We start from the raw sequence: 20,493 nt of genomic DNA on the forward strand, positions 1-20,493 counted from the left end.
TTTTTGTGTTGTCCTAGATAGTTTAGCCTCCATATTCTTGGTATTTTACTCAGTTTCATTATCCCCGGCTGTCATTAGCTTCATTACATAGCTAACCCTATTATCTTGTAGTGTACTATTTTCTTCTAATGTTGGTTCCTCTCCTAGACATTAATTATCCCGCACACCAGTGACTGGACGTAGCGTCTTACGACGATGTCCAAAAACTAACCAAGAAGAAGAAGAAGTTCGATAATGGCGGACGCAACATAGTCATCTGTTGATGAAAAAGAAACATTAATTTGCTTAGTGTATGAAAACAAAGTGGTGTATAATCCTAGACTCCCTGGATATAGTAATAGGGAGACCGTGAATTTTGTATGGCATTCTATAGTGTGGAGAATTGGGACAAAAACTGGTAAGTAATTATTAGATTTATTACGATTATCTTATGAATAGTGTTATCTTAGATTATTTATTGATAAAATATATTATACGGAATAGATTGGTAAAAAGAGTTACACTAGGAGAAGTAGTAATTATCATTCTTGTAACTTAATTGGAGAAATGTTTGGAAAACATAAGCAGTGCTTTCCTAACCTCCATCTCGTACCTAATGAAATGAATACCATTGTTTGCTTTAATGACAAATAAGTGTAGGCCTATGCCATAAGTAGGCCTACTACATGTATATTTTCTTTGTCACAATATTCTGATTCATTGTTTCAGGAAAAAGTTGTGCCAAAACATGGCAAATTCTGAGGGCTGGATATCGAACTTGGAGAGATAACATCCTCCCTCTCCTCCCAGGTTCTGCTGTACAGAAAACATAAAATGGGTCTACTTCAATGCCCTCAACTTTCTGGAACTCTTCATTGCTGGAAGAAGGTACAATTCTGTAATATTTATTTTTAAAAGTAGGCCTACATTACAGACCAGTGTTCTAGTTGTGAAAGAGTGAGGGGAAGATTCAGTCTGTAGGCCATAAGTTCCACCCATCTGTTCATTAATTTATCAGATATAACTGAAAGTAATATAATATAATCTAACCTAACAATCATCTTACTAAAATAATTATTGAAAGTAACAATTTCTTAAACAGAAGGCTTGTGTCCAGACTAAAATGTAGCTCCAATTTAGAAGAATTGCATTAATATGTTGTTCATTTTTTCAGTTCTATAACAAACACATCTATGGAAGTGGCACCTGGTGTATGAGAGCCTTTTCACCAAGCTGAAATATAGGAGGAGGAAGCAGAAATAATTTGTGTTGGAGGGGTTTAACTCCTACAGTTCAGAAATTACTGAAGGGACTTCAACTTCCAGTCCAGTGGCTTCTGCTTCTACAAACAGCTTTGTCAGCAGTTAAAAATAAAAGAAACAGAAATGTGAAAGTGACAGTGATGTGTTAAGTGAATATCTAGAAAAGATACTGAAAACTGAAAAGAAAATATAATCAATGTTATTTTTAGTGTCTTCATGATGACATGGAAAGAATGAGTGTACTAGGTTGAAGGGTTTTCAAAGTTAAAATTCAGAAACTGTTGTATACAGTGTTAGACCAAGAAAGAATCTAATAAAATTTATGTTCTTGAGAAATGTTCTACTTTTTAAATTAAATCATTTTTTGTTATACTTATCTATCAATAGTTATTGGAATCCTCAGTGAGTTATGTGTATTAGCACCTGATGGGAAAGAACCTTAACTCCAATTTTTATTAATTATTAGCATTATTACAACATCTTAATTTGTATATTTTATGTGGTAGAACATGTATGGTTTACAAGGAAAGGAGTATTTTGAAATACATGTAGTAGGTCCTTTCTGTGTGTATGTAGTAAGCAGTTGTACAGCACAGGTGGTCTGAAACCAGACCAGCATATTGATAGTTCTGTCCAAGAGCTGACTTCCTTCTTACGGTATACTGTTGATCACAACTGCAAACTCATTGCACTAGGTTTGTACAGCACAGGTGGTCTGAAACCAGACCAGCGTATTGATAGTTCTGTCCAAGAGCTGACTTCCTTCTTACGGTATACTGTTGATCGCAACTGCAAACTCATTGCACTAGGTTTGTACAGCACAGGTGGTCTGAAACCAGACCAGTGTAAAGACATTAGTAGTTTTGTCCAGGAGCTGACTGCCTTCTTACAGAATACTGTTGATCACAACTGCAAGCTCATTGCATTGGGTTTACTGCATCTGTGTTCAATGTTGCTTGCTATACTGCCATCCTGCGAAAATACACATCCTAAATACCTATTTGAAATTATCTACCTGTTCCAGTTTTGTATTCTCAACCTGACATTCAGTTCTATTTTATCTCCTCATTCCAAGTACTCTCCTGCCATTGTACCTGTCTGCACCAGCAATCACTACTTTCATGTCTGTTACCGTACTTATAATTTATTAATAACATATAGGCCTACAGAGGGCATCAAGGTAGACTGATTATTTTATTTCTTGTGCTGTAGATCCATTAATATTAGATTGCACAATTTCAATAGACCAAGTTGTTTGCATAGGACAAAATTCTTACTACAGTTATACCTGACAGAATCCCTCCCTGCCACCGTATAACTTTGTAACTTAGGTAGCCTTTATCTCCTCATTCCAAGTACTCTCCTGCCATTGTACCTGTCTGCACCAGCAATCACTACTTTCATGTCTGTTACCGTACTTATAATTTATTAATAACATATAGGCCTACAGAGGGCATCAAGGTAGACTGATTATTTTATTTCTTGTACTGTAGATCCATCAATATTAGACTGCACAGTTTCAATAGACCAAGTTGTTTGCATAGGACAAAATTCTTAGTACAGTTATACCTGACAGAATCCCTCCCTGCCACCTTATAACTTTGTAACTTAGGTAGCCTTTATCTCCTCATTCCAAGTACTCTCCTGCCATTGTACCTGTCTGCACCAGCGATCACTACTTTCATGTCTGTTACTGTACTTATAATTTATTAATAACATATAGGCCTACAGAGGGCATCAAGGTAGATTGATTATTTTATTTCTTGTGCTGTAGATCCATATAAACAATGAAAAACAAAGATGAAAAATTAATTTTAACTATTTTGACAGATGTTTCCACCAAAGTTTTGTAGATTTTAATCTACAACATAAAAAACTGTATTTTGTGTGATGTGATATTAAGGGGATATGATGGCAGAATATGTACATTATTTATAAAAAATATATTCATATGACAGTTACATGCTTGTAATAAAAGGTTGAGTAGATTAATTACCCTGTAAGTCAATCCAAGATCTTACAAGGCCCATACACCCTACTCTGTCAAACATTCATTTATATAATTGGTATTTACAAACAGTTTTGACAGGCAATGTAAGATATAGCAAAATTAAATCATTTACCACCTGAGGCCTAAATAACATTTTACTGTAGACGGCAATAGTAGTCTATTTAGTTGTTAGAAAGGCATACTCTTCACTTCTAAAAATAGAAGGCAAGGTGCTTGTTATTAGCACCTATTATTTTTTGCAGTGGTTGGTTCTCATTTTTGGTGAAATTGAAGGCAAAGTTTTCATTTTCCTTGAACTGATTCATAAGGAAAGTATTTCAGGATGGATAGATAGGCTTGGCACTGTTCATATCAGTAAACAAGTTACATATGAACAATATACAGAAAGGCAAAATCAACATTGTGGTAAGAAGGAGAGTCCTACCAGACCTTTGTGGAAAAAGGTGTTACTCTGTACCAAGGAGTTTACCAGCAATTTGGATGGAAGTGCAGGATTTATATTAATTGGTTTTATTATTGCCAAGTGAGCAATTAGATCAGATTGCCAGTGCAAAGTTTGGGGAGACAGTACTTTATGCTTAGTGATGAGGGTAATAAACAAGACCTTGTGTGTAATTTACATGTAGTTGTGACAAGTATCAGTCTATTACACTGCCAACTTACTTATTAGAACAATATTCCAGAAGCTTTTCCTATAGTTATTAAGCTAGTGTACAGAGCACTAGCCTCACCTGAACTCCTCAAGAAATGTACACATATGTGAATACACAGAATCCTAAAGAGAATTTACTTTGGAAGAGATGTCCATAGACAACCTTTCTTCACAGCCATTTGGTAAAATTAGCTGCTTTCGAAGCTCCTGTAGTCTTCAATGATATAAATTAAGATAGGATTGTCATTCTTGCAAAGTTTGGATATGGACCTGGATTCTTTGCACAAAACACAGTAGGCCTACAGAAATTCAGCAACATGCTTGTCATGAAAGCAATATGATACTATTCTGAACATGGCACAATAACAAAGAAGAGGAGAGGCGACAAGAGATTTGCAGAGGAACATGAGGGAGAGAAACAGTGTAAGGAACTCCAATGCTTTTATCATTTTCACAATATTCAGAGCATATGTGCATTTTTCTTTCTTTCAAAATTATTTACAGGATTGTAATGAAACTTGACACACTATTTCTACATTAGGTAATGTAAATTTTGACTGGAAGCATTTCTTGATATGTCTATTATTTTGGTAGGTGGGATCTCACCAAGTGGTATGAAAAAAAAAAAAAAAAAGCTGTTAACCTCCATCTAATAAACACCTCAAAATATCATTTGAAAAGACAGTAATTATGCCCCAAGATCCAGCATCATTAAAACAAATAAGCATAAATGGTATTAGTCCTATATTTGAAGTACAATGAGCCACTGTTGTGAGGCTTTTGTTGGAACTTTGACCCTGTCAAGAATTCTGGCTGTAGTGCTCTATGAATGGCATCATATATAACAGGAACAAATCCACTGATGTATTGTGAGCAATCCTAAATCTGTATGAGTCACCAATGTCCAGAAACCTGTAGGCCTAAATAAATATATTTCCACTGTTGATGGTAGCACCTTCAAATTATGAATTCAAATTGATGTACATAAGTTTTCAGTCCTTTTTATCAATACTTTATTAGAATCCTGCAGAATGCCACTAATCTTTTATTTGATATATTTTGCCACGGACATACAGTAGTTGTTTCGAAGGTGAACATCACTTTTGACTTTAAACCTAAAAAAATCGTTGTGAATATTGAATTTAACGATAGTGTCAGCCTTTCTTCAGAACTAATACTTTTCCTGTAATTTGTTTACCTGATGTTTATTATTGACTTCATTTTTTCCTCTAATTCCTTATACCGTAATTATTGATGGGCATTCGGTACTAGTTCCTGAATTTTTCTTCGTCATTCCGCAACGAAGGCACACTTTGGTGGAATTATCTATGGCTCTTTACCTTGTCCACTGCGATCGTCTGGTTCTTTCCTTTCTCCTAATATATTCATAGGTTAGAATCATATTTCCACCCGAATTATCGCTTTCACAACACATTATTTTTCTCTCGTGAATATGAATACATCTGTAGCCTGTACGGTACTGGGCGGGAGTATCAGCTGTTTCCGTGCAGTCGATCCCTCTCGATCGATGAGCAGTGTGACAAGGTAAATGAATTTAGTCGTTAGTACTCGATGCCAGTTGGTCGCTCTTGATCGTTCGATGCCCTGTGTGACAGCGGGCTAATACAGTTCTCGCACTGAGCAGAGACCGGTTTACCGGACAGACCCGATCGTGGCGTTTGTCGTACTACTGGTTCATTCAATAGTAGTTGTTGGTTTTCTTTTGTGGTAGTTTACGTCACACTAGGGCGGGAAAGTGGTAGGAATACGAAAGTAGTGTCCTGGTGTGAAAATGGGGAAACCACGGAAAATTAGCATGAGTTGCAACAACTGTCGGCGCAGAAAGTATGTGCGGTCGAGTTTAAACGCTAATAAAATTAAAATCAATCCTCCAGTCTAAAATATAATCACACCATCATAAAGCTTGTTTTATTTTGCGTTCGTTTGTGGTATTTGCATAAGTTTCTTAACAAAGTTATATTAGGCGGAATGCAAGAAGTACCTATTTTCTTGCCCGTGTTTTGTAAACAACTTTGTAGTACCATTATATGAAAACGCACTGTCCGATTTTCATGAAATTTAGGTGAACTGTGGAACGCGCTATTATAAATATATTTCTGAAGTTGAATTACTTTACACGCTTTGGCAAAAAAGTTATTGTTTTCGTAAAAGGTTGTCCGTTTGATACTGGGTAGTCTTCCGAAATCGAGAACGAGTTCATCAGAAAGGTCTGAAGTTTTTTTGTTTCAAATCGTTGTATACGGAAAATGTACAATGATTTCCGTATTTTATACGGATTTTTATTTGAAAGCGAGCAAGCGATATGCACTCAGGCGTGTCAAGCAGCCTGAGCAAACGGTTATCCAGTAAAGGCCGGTCTCCACTGATTAACATTTAACAACAACATGTGAAATGTTAAAAGTGTTAAATGTTAACTGGTGACACCATCAACATGTTAAATGTAAAATGTTGAATACTCTTTCATTTAATATTGTGTCCACATTTAATAAACATGTTAAACTTGACCTTCTTTGTTTATATATAGGTAGTTCAGCATATCAACTTCCGGTAATACATTTAGGTGGTGTCTAGTATTTTCAGACAAGGACAATGGACTCAGATGAAGAGGATTTGGCCTTTGTTATTGCCACTGTTGCTTCTTGTTGTGATTTACAAATACAGTTTCATTAGACACATTTCATCCCCTCATCCTGCTCATTGCTTCAAAAGCAAACCACGCCCCCCCCCCCCCGACTTCCGACTTTTCTGATCTTTTTGCAATACTCGACTGTACTGGGAGCGGAGGGACGCTAGTTTATTTTTTTCGATGCACTCGCAGGAATAATTACAGATAATTTAGAGTTCCTGGAAAATGTCGGCTTTCTTCGCTTTATCTCTGTATTCCTTTGATGAGACATACCACAAACAAGGCCTTTCTATTATGTCATTAATTAAGTCCAAAATAATCTTGCTCCACTCCATTTCTGACTATAAATTTTAGTACGGTATAGTGCAGAGAGAACGACACGCGTGTGCATACCGGTACCGGTTCTGTATTTGTAGCTTATAACCTAGGGCCCGGATTTTTATGCAGTAACCGCTTAGATTGCAAACTAATTTGGTTAGTAGGAAGTGTCGGCCACCCGCTCTTCCATAATGTAGCAAGAGTAACATAAATTATAGGGGTTTTGATGGGCCGTACCCCTATTGCTTATGCAAACCCCGTAGCATAGTCGTTGTGAAGGTAGACTATACTTGTTACTCGCTTCAGGAAGTTTGCATTCTAACCTATTACTGCATAAACATCCGGGCCCTACGAACAAAGAGAATGAGTGTTGCGGAGTGTTGCAACTATAATCCTACTAAACGAGAAGCACTTCGTTTGCATCCTTTGGCTATCTGTTGACATGAAAATGGCAAGGAAATTGCCGAAGCTTGGAGCGGAAAACACGCCAACATGTTAAAAGTGTTAACCTCAACATTCTGAGTTAACAAGCAAAGTCAATTGGAAGACACAATCACAATATACATGTCAATTGTAACATGTTAAATTTAAATGTTAATCAGTGGAGACCGGCCTTAAGGGAGCAAACTCCCTTTCATGATAAAATGACAAGCAGGTGAATCATGTTATTTTCATGCCTTTCATCTGGGCTTTCTGTATCAGGCTGTATTGCTCTGTCCGAGTTAAAAATACCTACGAGGTCATGTTTTACGGAAAGTGAAATGATAGTAAATGCTATTTGCTTTGCTTTTTCACGCTAGAGGGAGAAAGGCTACGTGAAAATCGATATCCTGTGTGCCAACGAGTGGCAGATTGCCTTGGTATTTCACTCCAATCAGTGCAGAAACTTAGTGTGCTGATTTATCGACCCCGTCTAAGAGGAAGAGGACATCGGACGGCCGAGAGTGCAAATGGATCAGTTCATTGTTGGAGTAATTCGCAGGTCTACTCAAGAGTTCTTTCTGGAGAAACTGTTTCCAACTATTAAACAATAATTGAAGGTTAAACTTGAAAAAAAAATGCCGGACTTCCCAATTGTCATGTACAAAGCAGTGACGAATTGCCCATACATGCGATTGATGCGTTACATCCCTTGTATTTTCTACGAAAAATAAATATTCATTTGTTCATATTTAATGGAAGTGGTTTATATAAACATTCAAACGCACAGTTATCGATAGAAACGAGCGTGACTGGCTAATGATTGCTACTAATTGTCTAATTGCCAAACTACTCCAGGGATGGCAGAACGAGCATTGAACTCTTGTTAGTTGTGCTACTAATTGCCAAACTACTCCAGAGATGGCAGAACGAGCATTGAACTCTTGTTAGTTATTGATCTCTTTCGTGGGGTTGAAATGCGGAACGAACAGCCACATCTGTCAAGAGGGTGGTACAAGGTGGAATCCACCATGTGTTGTAAGTTATCGCGTGTGGGTGGGATTTATTTGCTATTTTGTGAAATACTGGAGTCCTTGCTTGTGAGTGGTTCTTGGCAGCTGTGGTTCACGCACTCAACGCAACAAGCATCTCTGAAGCGGACCTCGCTGATCTCCGTTGAAGAAACTCCTGTTACTTTTGATCGGCCGGGTGGCTATCCATCTTTACTGCAAACTACCGCGGACCTCAACAAAGCACATTGGCCGACTCCTCGTTGGATGTTAGCCATCCCACTGCCTTTCTACACCATGACTACCACGATCTTCATCACAACCACCACGACCTCTGCCTTCGCCTTTTCCTACTATCCTATCACGACTCTTACGTCTTCGCATCCGTCACCGCTTGTGTGCGCCTTTCATTCTATACCATTACCTCTTCGTTCAATCAGTGTTCCATCTTCTACCCCTGACAATCTACGCAGACCACCAACTGATGCAACACCAGAACCACCGTCGACTCCGTTACCACCACCTACAACCGCACCAGCAGCAGCAGCCGCCAGCCAACTGTCATCACCGCCGTCAACCTCATCCACTACTGATGTCTACAGCTGTGTCGTTCGCGGCGTCGACCCTCTCCTTCCAGCAACAGAAGTTCAATGTCACCTTCGTCTTCACACCATTCCAGTCCGGAAGGCTTCCCGCATTTTCAACGCCCATGAACCCATGTACTTAGTGCGTCTTCAACTATCAACTGCAGCAGCCGTCGACCATCTCATAGCCAACGGTGCAACCCTCTACGGCCGTCTTCATAAAGTCGAAACTTCTCGTTCTCCTCCCCGTTCTAGATATCCCATTCCTACACCACATCGTGACACCCGGCCAGATCATCCTTCCTTTCAACCTACACACTACGTCGGCCCATCTTCTCACCATTTGAATATCTCTTTCCCCCCACCGCCGACACTTGAACATCTTAGATACTTCACAACCGTCCTCTACCACATCGTCTCAACACTTCACCACCTCACCCTTCCCAAACCGCCACTCTTGTGTAAATCTTCACTTTTCCCATCTTCCTTAAAACTTCACGCCTAATGCCCATCCTTTTTCAGTACCAGCAGCGTAGCCCTTCCTCCTTCAATCTGTCAAATCGCTTACCCACCTTTTTCATTTATCCCATTTCTAAGTTACAGTATCTTCACCTCTCTTGGCCCGAGCGATCGCGTTACGATCTAGGGGGCCCACCTCGCCCTTTGGGTGGGGAATGAAAACGATAAATGATGATGATGAGTGGTTCTGTTCTTGTGCTATAAAAGGTGATATAAGTTATAACAAATGTGTGATGTAGGAATATAAATGATTCAGTTTCGTGTGCTTGTAGTGTAAATATCAAACAGAGAAAATGCGGAAATGATGCGATTTTGGAATAACATCAAACCGATCAGAGAGTAGTTCAGCAGGCATGGGTATAGGAGCGCCAGGTTCTACCGCGCAATCCGAATTGAATTCTGACCACTATGTAATCGAACGTTTATTAAGAGAACCATTTAGTACACTTTCTTTTACGCAGGAAAGCAGAGTTATAAACAAAGGACAACCGTGTCCAACTCTGAATGTAACTACACAACTTAAGTTGTGTGTTCGTCATTTCAACAGGAATATTTATAGATACAGGAAAACTATAAGAATTGATGTACAATTCAAGAAATAAGGTATGATAATAGTACTGAATAACATTTTGTAAATATAAGTTGATTTTCAACATTTGAATTTATAACTGTGTACATTTATGTTTAGAAATCGTTGTAAGGTGTTTTGTTCTATAATCGGCCTGTTTGCGTTGATATTTGAAAAAAAATTCGGTTACATCCCCTAAACCAAGTCAGGAGTCGCCACTGGTACAATTCTTCATCAACTGATTAAAGGCATGGGTTTTAGGTTGGAAAATTTTAAAAATAGCCTCTCTTTATGGAATCAGTGTTTGTTGCTGCTTCACGGCATGCATTTTTAAGAAAATACGACTACTGAGAGAAAATAGGTATACAGTGTGTTACACAGATGAGACTTGGTGCGGTCAAAATCACATGGTTAAATATGCCTGGAAAGAAAACGTAATAGAAGCGTTGAATTGTAATTCCTCAAACTATGACTATTATCGGGGTCATTTGCAGCAGGTTTCTGGAATGGAAAGGGGGCTTTAGAACCTCATCTGGTGCCGGAAAGCGTGTACTTACACTAGATATAGATGTAGGTAGTGAAGACGGCTCTTTGGAAGGGGCAGAACTCTGCTTTGTAGGAAAGAAAGGAACTGGAGACTATCACAAGAAGATGAATTCTTAGCATTTTGAGGAATGGTTTCGTAGGATTTTAATGAAACTCCCACCGAAGTCGGCTATTGTAATTGTTAAGGCATCTTACCATACGATGCTTGACCCGGAAACAAAAACCCAAAGATAGTTTGGCTGAACACTAATATTATTTCCTGGATAGAGAAAAGGAATATTTCTCTGCCTCCCGATGCCTCCAACGTCAATATAGTAACAAAAGCCGCCCTGATTAATCACGCTAAGCCTTATTTTGGGATTCCGCAAAAGAGACGACTAAATTACGAAAGACGTTGAATTGGTGTGGTTGCCTGTCACGCATTGCGGGTTAAATGCCATAGAACTCATCTGGGCTTACGTGAAAAATAAAACAGCAATTGTTAATATGACAAATGCACAAGAACCGTGAAAATGTAATCAGAGATCTGTCTGAGGAAACTTTACATTTCGTGACACCTGAACTTTGGAAAAAGTGTGTAATGCACGTGCAGAAAATTGAGATTTATTATTGGGAGAAAGGACGTCTCTCAGAAAATACGTTAATGACAGCCTCTAATTATTGATCTTGAGGACTCGGATTCCGAAAGTGACGATGATAATATCCATTTGTGATGATATACAGTATGTGACGTAGATGAATAAATGACTTATGCAAACAGATGCTTACTTTGTAAGCCCTGTATGCTCTGTAAAATGTATTACACAGTACCGTATATATATATATATATATAATATTCTAAATCTAAAAAATACAAAAAATCGATTAAAAAAATAAAAAAAAATTTAAAGCTGCCGTTGGAGGTCCAAAACCCTCATGTGAAAAGCTGATGCGAAACTGTAAATATGCGACAAGTTAATTAGAAACTTCCGCTAATAAAGTGAATAAATGAAAATGAAAAAACACGTGAGCGCCAGAATATAAGTGAACACGTTCAGGCTTGCGCTAACTGGCCTTAACTGTTAGTTGTATTACCCCTGCCGAAAGCAAGCTGATTTCACGCCGGAGCGGCTACCGCTCCTTTCAAATAAAAATCTGTATAAAATACGGAAATCATTGTACGTTTCTGATGTACAACTATTTGAAACAAAAAAGTTCAGACCTTTCTGATGAACTCAATCCCGATTTCGGAAGACCACTCAGTATCGAACGGACAGCCTTCTACAATAGGTAACTTTTTTTCCAAAGTGTGTAAAGTGATTAAATTTCAGAAATATATTTATAATAGTACATTACAAAATCCACCTAAATTACATGAAAATCGAACAGTGCGTTTTCGTGTAATGGTACTTCAAATTTGTTGTTTACGAAAACAGGCCAGAAAACTGGTACTATTTGTATTCCACCTAATATAACATTGACAAAAAACATAATAAAAATATTCAAATAGCACCGAAGAACGCAGAATAAAACAAGCTTTACGATGGTGTGATTATATTTTAGACTGGTGGACTGGTTCAAATTTTATTAGCGTTTAAACTCGACCGCTCATACTTTCTGCGCCGCCAGTAGTGCTGGGATCAGTTGCAGCGGAGCAGTAGTTTTCGCTAGTGATGTGCTTGAGCCCGGCTCGAGCTGCTCGAACAGATGACGTCAGAGCTCGAGCCTGTTCGAGCTTTGCTCGCGCCGCAACCTAGCGCCTTGCTGTTACTAACACCCAACAAACTTGAGAAGGATATGTAAGAGTATTTATGCTGGACAGTACCGGTTCGTCCTCTCTACTGTTACTTCCGTGTATTTTGTACATAATATAATTTCGACCCATACCTATATATTGGAGACAATCAAAATTTGTGTTTGTGCGATGATTCGTTACACATGCCTTCATCCGAATAAACCAATTCTCTATTAAAATGTGTTGTTTGGGCCGTATAAAGACAGAAAAAGGAAACCATTCACGTGTCGTAATAGTTACATATTTAAATGGTTACAAGACTAAAAATGTATATTTTACCTGCAGTTGTTGTTGACACGTTTCTCGCTCGGGTGTATGGCTCAATGGTAAGCGTATTAGCCTTTGGTTACAGGGGTCCCGGGTTCGATACCCGGTAGGATCCGGATTTTTAAAACCATAAGATGATGTCTTGTTTTATTTGTTCCAGATGGGCTCGAAAACTACTGAACCGATTGACCTGAATTATTGTAAATGACACAGCTTGAAATCGCGAGTCACGTTTGAGTTTCATATAGCCTATATTTCACGCAATCAGACAGTAACATTGCTGCATCATAATAATTATAGATGTATTTGTGTATACGATTGATGAGATGTCAATCCTTTCTTACTCAAAGTCTTCTATACGAGCAACGAGGGTAATACTCTCCCAAGGAGTGGATTCAAACCCCCCAACATTGAGGACAGAAGGAGAAACTCGCCTGAAGCGCTGCCAGCTGTCTTAGCCGCCCAAAGCATCGCATTGTAAGAATAATATTAACGTATTCATAATTTTGCACGGTCTAGAAAGCCAAGATTAACAGACGAGAGGATCTGTCGTGCTGACCACACGACACCTCGTAATCTGCAGACCTTCAGGCTGAGCAGTGGTCGCTTGGTAGGCCATGGCCCGTCGGGGCTGTTGCGCCATGGGGTCTGGTTTGGTTTTTTATTCATAATGTTGCGTCCAACGTGCAGTTGTTACACGGCACACAAGTACTGCCTTGGGAGGAAATACTTCTGTTAATACGGGGGGAATATTACGGGTACATCCGTCGTCATTTTCATTGCATATTATCATAATCTAAGCCTTCTAATTTTATGGCCAACCTTTATTTCTCATAAGATATACGTCAATGACTGAATGAAGTAATATGTGAAAGCACGCACCTTCGTTATAAATATTATACACACACATATGTGAAGGGTGCTTCACTTCATATGCTGTTTGCTAATCTGCACGTTCTATCTGTAGCCCGAGACAGACTCCGCCTTCGATCACGTGACTGCTCGAGCTTGCTTCGAACCTCGGCGCGTATCGGGTCGGCTCGATCCCGCTCTCTACGCGTGTGATGGGCAAACGATACCCGTGTTCAAGCGGGATCGAGCCGACCCGATACGGGCCGAGGTTCGAGTCTGTTCGAAGTAAGCTCGAGCAGTCATCACGTGACCGAAGGCGCAGTTGACTCGGGCTACAGCTAGTGATGGGCGAACGATACCCGTGTTCGAGCAGGATCGAGCCGACCCGATACGCGCAGAGGTTCGAGCCTGTTCGAAGCAAGCTCGAGCTGTCACATGACCGAAGGGTGAGTCTGACTCGGGCTACAGCTAGTGATAGGCAAAAGAAACCCGTGTTGTAGCGGGATCGAGCCGACCCGATACGAGCCGAGGTTCGAGCCTGTTCGAAGCAAGCTCGAGCTGTCACATGACCGAAGGGTGAGTCTGACTCGGGCTACAGCTAGTGATAGGCAAACGATACCTGTGTTCTAGGAGGATCGAGCCGACCCGATACGGGCCGAGGTTCGAGTCTGTTCGAAGTAAGCTCGAGCAGTCATCACGTGACCGAAGGCGCAGTTGACTCGGGCTACAGCTAGTGATGGGCGAACGATACCCGTGTTCGAGCAGGATCGAGCCGACCCGATACGCGCCGAGGTTCGAGCCTGTTCGAAGCAAGCTCGAGCTGTCACATGACCGAAGGCGGATTCTGACTCGGGGTACAGCTAGTGATGGACAAACGATATCTGTGTTCTAGCGGGATCGAGCCGACCCGATACGAGCCGAGGTTCGAGCCTGTTTGAAGCAAGCTCGAGCTGTCACGTGACCGAAGGCGCAGTTGACTCGGGGTACAGCTAGTGATGGACAAACGATACCTGTGTTCTAGCGGGATCGAGCCGACCCGATACGCCCCGAGGTTCGAGCCTGTTCGAAGCAAGCTCGAGCTGTCACATGACCGAAGGGTGAGTCTGACTCGGGCTACGGCTAGTGATAGGCAAACGATACCTGTGTTCGAGCGGGATCGCGCCGACCCGATACGCGCGCGAGGTTCAAGCCTGTTCGAAGCAAGCTCGAGCTGTCACATGACCGAAGGCGCAGTTGACTCGGGCTACGGCTAGTGATAGGCAAACGATACCTGTGTTCGAGCAGGATCGCGCCGACCCGATACGCGCGCGAGGTTCAAGCCTGTTCGAAGCAAGTTCGAGCAGTCACGTGACCGAAGGCGCAGTTGACTCGGGCTACAGCTAGTGATGGGCAAACGATACCCGTGTTCGAGCGGGATCGAGCCGACCCGATACGCGCCGAGGTTCGAGCTCAAATACGTCAACCTCTTGTCGGTAGATTTAATGGCACGCAAAGAACTCCTGCGGAACTAACTTCCGGCACCTTGGCGTGTCCGAAAACGGTAAAAGTTGTTAGTGGGACGTAAAGCCAATAAAATTATTATTCTTTCTTGGCCCTTATATTTTTCTAGCCCGATTTCCCCAGCGCTTTAAAACGAGGATGTGAGGGGTGTTTATTTCCTGTTTGGGGCCATAACCATAGAAGTAAAGAACCCCATTGTTCGTTATTTGATTTACGACCCACTAGCTACTTTTTCGGTTTTCGGCATCGTTTTCTTTAATTGCCCATCTTCTTCTTCGTCTTAATCTGCTTACCCTCCAGGGTCGGTTTTTCCCTCGGACTCAGCGAGGGATCCTACCTCCACCGCCTCAAGGGCAGTATCCTGGAGCTTCAGGCTCTGGGTCGGGGATACAACTGGGGAGAATGGCCAGTACCTTGCCCACGCGGCCTTTCCTGTTATGCTGAACAGGGGCCCTGCGGGAGGATGGGAAGATTGGAAGGGATAGACAAGGAAGAGGGAAGGAAGCGGCCGTGCCCGTAGGTTGGGTACCATCACGGCAATAGCCTGGAGGAGAAGTGGGCAACCACGGAAAACCACTTCAAGGATGACTGAGGTGGGAATCCAACCCACCTCTACTCAGTTGACATCCAGAGGCTGCGTGGACCCCGTTCCAGACCTCGCACCACTTTTCAAATTTCATGGCAGAGCCGGGAATCGAACCCGGACCTCCGGGGGTGGCAGCTAATCACACTAACCACTCCACAACAGAGGCGGACTAATTGCCAATCAATTAATAAATTGATGGTTTCATAACGTAATGCTTACGCACGTAAAATCGGTATAAACTGTATACCTCAACAGTAAACTATGTAGACCCTGTCTAGGCGGACATTCTGAGCCTTTCGCCAGTCAAATGCGAGCGGGCGTCCACTGTGCTCTTCATGAAAAACAAAACGGAACCTATTAAGAATATTTTACCTGCATATGTCGACGTCGTTTACGTGGAGGTGTCTGCCCCTCATTTAGAATGGTGTCATTCGACGAAGGACGAATATTATGAATTTTTAAGTATCTTATCATCGTCGATGTATTTTTGCTATCGTTTTAATATTTTATCACATCGAGTGCATTTTACTCGTTTGTCTGGAAGCTCTTCAAAGTAGTCCCGAGTCCATGACCTTTTTCTACCGGCCATTGTCTGCTCTGTCTGAAGTAATAACAAATTCGTCTATTATAATAATGTATTTTCTTTCTTTCTTAATCTGCATACCCTCCATGGTCGGTTTTTCCCTCGAACTCAGCTAGGGATCCCACCTCTACCGCCTCAAGGGCTGTGTCCGGGAGCTTCAGACTCTGGGTCGGGGGATACAACTGGGGAGGATGAGCAGTACCTCGCCCAGGCGGCCTCACCTGCGTAGCCTTAAGTTAGGTACCATCCCGGCATTTGCCTGGAGAAGAAGTGGGAAACCACGGAAAACCACTTCCAGGATGGCTGAGGTGGGAATGGAACCCACCTCTACTCAGTTGACCTCCCGAGACTGAGTGGACCCTGTTCCAGCCCTCGTGCCACTTTTCAAATTTCGTGGCAGAGCCGGGAATCGAACCCGGGCCTCCGGGGGTCGCAGCTAATCACACTAACCACTACACCACAGAGGCGGACATAATAATGTATTATTGGGAGATAGTGGGTTCGAGCCCCACCGTCGGCAGCCCTGAAGATGGTTTTCCGTGGTTTCCCATTTTCACACCAGGCAAATGCTGGGGCTGTACCTTAATTAATGCTACGGCCGCTTCCTTCCCAGTCCTATCCCTTTCTTGTCCCATCGTCGCCATAAGACCTATCTGTGTCGGTGCGACGTAAAGCCAATAGCAAATAAAATAATAATGTATTACTAATTATTAATGAGAAAATAATAGCTCGTAGCATACGAAAAACATGTTAACTATCGGTACTTGAAAGTAATGATTAACAACATTAAGCCTGCAAAACACGACAAAGTTATACAAAAACGTATTTCTAAAGAGCGGACAAAATGTAAAATGCAAAGGTACATATTAACGAAATAAATATTACCAATCTGTTGTTCGTACTGCCAGAAAGACTTAAACAAATGCTCTTTCCGTTCACTGAGAACGTTGTGTTAACCACTCCCCCCCCCCCCCACACACACACACATAAATATACTGAGTGTACCTAGTAGTAATCTAATAGGACGAATTTTCCGTCCGCGCTCCGCTTAGTCGATGTGTGGTGTCGCCTGACAGTTCGAACAGGTTCGATACGGCATCGAGCCTACGTAGCGTATCGGGCCGACTCGAGCCTGCTCGAACTTCCGTATCATTCGCCCATCACTAGTCAGTACAGCAAAAATAACCGCTGTGATCGGACATAGCGCTGCGCTGTTGCTAAGTCCAAGACAATACGAAGGTGAGTGGTTGTTCTCTTTCGCGATTTGTTCTTGAAATCTGTTGTGTTAACATTGGGATCCAAGAGGACAAAATGGGGCAATTATTAAATTATAGGACGAGGGATAAGATACTGACATAATTTATCAAGGAAAATGTTCGATAAATCTCCGACTTGTATGAAAACATATAAAAAAAGCCAGGTGTACAATTGATAGGGAATCTGCCATCTGGGTGATAGCACTAAGTGTAGACCATTGATTGATTGGTTGTGCTTGTTTGTATGGATGACTGTGTGTGTATCTGTAGTCCAGAGCCAAAGAAATTTAATTCCATTTAATTGTTTATTAGTGATTTTGTTACATTTAACTGCAGTCTGTTAGATGCAGTGAGTTGGTAAATCCAAATGAAATGGCGTATGGCTTTCAGTTCCGAAAGTGTCCGAAGACAAGTTCGGATCGCCAGGTGCAGGTCTTTTGAATTGATACCCGTAGGCGACTTGCGCCTCGTAATGAGGATGAAATGACGATGAAGACGACATACTATACGCGAACCTTTTCTTGAGCCCTGAGCTCCCTAGTGCTGAATCGGTAGACCTCGGTTATATTCGACATCCATATTGGCGACCTTTGAAACACAAACTATGAATCGCTTGTGTATCGCTGTGCGACATCTGGCGTACACTTTACAAACTAGTACTATTGTTGTTTAGACAGCAAAGCCAAACTATATAATTCATTCTAGGAACAAGATTCACATCGAGAAATGTTATATAATGTTAAATAATGTATGTGTGACACAGTTGTTGGCGTAAGATAATGAATGTTTAGAAAATCCATATCGATCGATCGATCGCTTTATCGATTCAATTCAGATTTCATTTCCATCCAGTTGGCAGTATAACTGGAACCGGCAGCGCTCTCTCCTTACTCCTCACCCTGTAAAAATCGGGCTCAAGAAAAGGTTCGCGTATAGTACACTCCCAGCCCCAGTGCCAGCGAAATTAACCAATTACAGTTAAAATTCCCGACCCTGCCTGGAATCGAACCCGGGACCCCAGTGACCAAAGGCCAGCACGCTAACCATTTAACAGGACAGTAAATCTAAAGAACTTTAATAACGAAGTTTCCTAAAGTCAAAAAGCCGCATGGTATTGTTTGTTGTTACTGTTTGTTTTATGTCGCACGGTCACAGATAGATCTTATGGCAACGATGGGACAGGAAAGGTCTAGGAGTTGGAAGGAAGCAGCCGTGGCCTTAATTAACGTACAGCCCAAGCATTTGCCTGTTGGGAAAATGGGAAACCACAGAAAACCATCTTCAGGGCTGCCGACAGTGGGGTTCGAACCCACTATCTCCCGGATGCAATCTCACAGCTGCGCGACACTAACCGCACTGCCAACTCACCCAGTCATATGGTATTGAATGCCACTTGATTCTGTTCGGCCCTAAGATGTGAGTACAAGGAAGCCTGTAACTCAAAATTGTAAGAGTTACCGGTACTTCCTTCTGAGTCACAGTATGGAACAGTGTGGTGCGATGAAGTCCAAGGTCAGACAGCAGGCCTATAGTTCAAACAGTGAATTATTGCTCTCCACAATAGCATAATACTGTACATTGTAGCCCTGTTATAATTTTTTCTAGATTGCAGAGTAGAAGATATTTTTTCCAGACTGAGAATCTTAGGAAGGGAGGGAAAAAGGAAATGAACAGTGTTTTGAGTAATTCAGGTGAACTCATAATACTGTAGATCCCAGGGAATCACTGGAGAGGTGGAGGGAATATTTTGAACATCTTCTCAATGTAAAAGGAAATCATCATGGGGGTGTTGCAAACAGCCAAGCTCATGGGGAGGAGGAAAATGATGTTTTAGAAATTATGCTTGAGGAAGTGGAAAGGATAGTAAATAAACTCCATTGTCATAAGGCAGCAGGAAAGATGAAATTAGACCTGAAATGGTGAAGTATAGTGGGAAGGCAGGGATGAAATGGCTTCATAGAGTAGTAAAATTAGCGTGGAGTGTTGGTAAGGTACCTTCAGATTGGACAAAAGTAGTAATTGCACCCTATCTGTAAGCAAGGGAACAGGAAGGATTGCAACAACTATCGAGGTATCTCATTGATTAGTATACCAGGCAAAGTATTCACTGGCATCTTGGAAGGGAAGGTGCGATCAGTCGTTGAGAAGAAGTTGGATGAAAACCAGTGTGGTTTCAGACCACAGAAGAGGCTGTCAGGATCAGATTTTCAGTATGCGCCAGGTAATTGAAAAATGCTACGAGAGGAATAGGCAGTTGTGTTTATGTTTCGTAGATCTAGAGAAAGCATATGACAGGGTACCGAGGGAAAAGACGTTCGCTATACTGGGGGACTATGGAATTAAAGGTAGATTATTAAAATCAATCAAAGGCATTTATGTTGACAATTGGGCTTCAGTGAGAATTGATGGTAGAATGAGTTCTTGGTTCAGGGTACTTACAGGAGTTAGACAAGGCTGTAATCTTTCACCTTTGCTGTTTGTAGTTTACATGGATCATATGCTGAAAGGTATAAAATGGCAGGGAGGGATTCAGTTAGGTGGAAATGTAGTAAGCAGTTTGGCCTATGCTGACGACTTGGTCTTAATGGCAGACTGTGCCGAAAGCCTGCAGTCTAACATCTTGGAACTTGAAAATAGGTGCAATGAGTATGGTATGAAAATTAGCCTCTCGAAGACTAAATTGATGTCAGTAGGTAAGAAATTCAACAGAATTGAATGTCAGATTGGTGATACAAAGCTAGAACAGGTTGATAATTTCAAGTATTTAGGTTGTGTGTTTTCCCAGGATGGTAATATAGTAAGTGAGATTGAATCAAAGTGTTGTAAAGCTAATGCAGTGAGCTCGCAGTTGCGATCAACAGTATTCTGTAAGAAGGAAGTCAGCTCCCAGACGAAACTATCTTTACATCGGTCTGTTTTCAGATCAGCTTTGCTTTACGGGAGCGAAAGCTGGGTAGATTCAGGATATCTTATTCATAAGTTATGTTATGGAGCGTAAGAGAAGTAGAGGGAGACCAAGACGACGATGGTTAGACTCTGTTTCTAACGATTTAAAGAGGTATAGAACTAAATGAGGCCACAACACTAGTTGCAAATCGAGGATTATGGCGACGTTTAGTAAATTCACAGAGGCTTGCAGACTGAACGCTGAAAGGCATA

At 41.4% G+C, this 20,493-nt stretch overlaps 1 long non-coding RNA gene across 1 annotated transcript; it reads left to right on the forward strand.

Annotated features, from left to right (window-relative positions):
- The first annotated feature begins 285 nt into the window (after positions 1-285).
- Positions 286-1,489, forward strand: LOC137497012 (uncharacterized). The gene is made up of 3 exons (XR_011017595.1): positions 286-397; positions 709-867; positions 1,154-1,489. It is a non-coding gene; the product is annotated as an uncharacterized lncRNA (long non-coding RNA).
- The last annotated feature ends 19,004 nt before the right edge of the window (positions 1,490-20,493 follow it).

This window comes from Anabrus simplex, chromosome 1, assembly GCF_040414725.1.
Source record: "Anabrus simplex isolate iqAnaSimp1 chromosome 1, ASM4041472v1, whole genome shotgun sequence".
NCBI lineage: Eukaryota > Metazoa > Arthropoda > Insecta > Orthoptera > Tettigoniidae > Anabrus > Anabrus simplex.